Here is a 2,517-nt window from a genome sequence, read left to right on the forward strand (position 1 = left end):
AAATACATTGTGAATATTTTCTAATTCTGGTGGCAACAACAATCTATAAGCAATCGACCCGATACGCTCAATAATCTCATACGGCCTGATGAACCTCAGACTCACTTTGCCTTTTTTTTTCCAAATTGGAGTACTTTCTTCCATAGAGATACTTTCAGAAACACTTTGTCACCGATCTCAAATTCAATATCTTTTCATTTCAAATCTGCATATGATTTCTGACAATCGGAAGCTACTTCCAGACTATCTCGAACCATTTTTACTTTCTAGTTAGTCTCTTTTATTAAGTCAACCCCGTGAATCTTATTCTCGTTGAGTTCAGTCCAATACAAAGGTGTACGGCATTTTGCAACCATATAAGGCTTCGTACGGAGCCATTTTAATGCTCGATTGAAAGCTATTATTGTAAGCAAATTCAATCAATGGAAAATACTGTTTCCACGAACCTTCAAACTCTAGAATGCAACATCTCAACATATCCTCAAGAATCTAAATAATCTGCTCGGATTGACCATCCATTTGCGGGTGAAAATCAGTACTGAAGTGCAATTTTGTACCTAAAGCCTCTTGCAATTTCTTCCAAAATCGCGATGTGAATCTCGAATCTTTGTCTAACACAATAGATAATGGTACACCATGCAATCTCACAATATCAGAATTGTATAACTCAGATAACTTATCAAGTGAGTAATCGGATCATACCGGAATAAAATGGACTGATTTCGTCAATCGATCAACTACAACCCAGATTGCATCTTTCTTTCTCGGAGATAGGGGTAAACCCGAAACAAAGTCCATTGCCACTCTATCCCGTTTCCATTCCGGAATCATTATTGGTTGTAACAAACTAGAGGGCACTTGATGTTCAGCTTTAACTTGCTGACAGATTAAGCATTTCACAACATATTCAGAAATATCACACTTCATGCCAGGCCACCAATAAAGCTGTTTCAGATCATTATACATTTTCGTACTACCCGGATGAACAGATAAATGACTATTGTGAACTTCATTCAAAATCATCTACATCAATTATGGATTTCTCGGAACACAAATTCGATCTCAAAATCTCAGAAAATTATCTTTATCAACTCTAAATTCTAAATTAGAATCTAAATTATACTGAGCTTATTTTGCTATTATCTCATTATCAAGTTTCTGAGCATCAATATTCTATTGTAAAAACAACAGTCTTGCATTTAATTCAGCTAAAACCGAACCATCATCAAACACAACCAAATGAGCATTCATCGCACGCAGAGCAAACAGTGATTTTTGACTCAAAGCATCAGCAACAACATTTGCTTTTCCCGGAGGATAATCAATCACAAGCTCATAGTCTTTTAGCAATTCTAACCACATTCTTTGTCGCAGATTCAGATCTTTCTGAGTCATCAGATATTTCAAACTCTTATGACCAGAATATACGTGACATTTCTCACCAAACGATAGTGACGTCAAGTCTTCAAAGCAAATACAATCGCAGTTAACTCAAGGGCATGCATCGGATAGTTCTTTCCGTGAGGCTTTGACTATCTAGAAGCATAAGCAATGACTTCATCTTCCTGCATAAAAACACATCCCAAATCGTTCAACAAAGCATCACTATAGTTCACAAATTCTTTACCCGATTCGGGTTGTACCAACACTAGAGCTTCAGTCAATAGGGCTTTCAATTAATCAAAGCTTTTCTGACACTTTTCGAACCATTCAAACTTCACATCTTTTTGAAGTAGTTTCGTTAACGGAGTTGCAATAATAGAAAATCCTTTTACGAACCATCTATAATAACCAGCAAGTCCCAGAAAACTGCGGACTTTAGAGACATTTCTTGGAGGCTTCCAATCCAAAATAGCTGAAATTTTACTCGGATCAATTTGGATAACTGATGCTGATACAATATGGCCCAGAAAACTGACTTCTCGTAACCAAAATTCACATTTGCTAAACTTCGCATATAATTGCTTATCACGTAAAGTCTGTAATACTATTCTCAGATGCTCGGCATGCTCAGATTCATCACGCGAATAAATCAATATGTCATCAATGAATACGGCAACAAATTGATCAAAATATGGTCTAAAATTTTGTTCATCAAATCCATAAAGATAACAGGTGCATTAGTTAATCCAAAAGGCATAACTAAGAACTCATAATGGTTGTACATCGTTCTGAATGCGATTTTTGGAATGTCTGATTCTTTTACTGGCAACTGATAATAACCGGATCTTAAATCTATCTACTAAAACACGGTAGCTCCTTTCAACTGATCAAACAAATCATCAATTCGAGGTAGAAGGTATTTATGCTTGATTGTCACCTTGTTCAACGGACGATAATCTATGCACATTCTCATTGTGCCATCTTTCTTTTTCACAAACAGAACAGGAGCACCCCAAGGTGAGAAACTTGGTCTTGCAAATCCTCTATCAGTCAACTCTTGCAACTGAGACTTTAATTCTTTTAGTTCGGTTAGAGCCATTTTATACGGAGCTATCGAAATCGGAGTAGTTTCTG

This window comes from Gossypium arboreum, chromosome 3 (genome assembly GCF_025698485.1).
Source record: "Gossypium arboreum isolate Shixiya-1 chromosome 3, ASM2569848v2, whole genome shotgun sequence".
Classification (NCBI taxonomy): Eukaryota; Viridiplantae; Streptophyta; class Magnoliopsida; order Malvales; family Malvaceae; genus Gossypium; species Gossypium arboreum.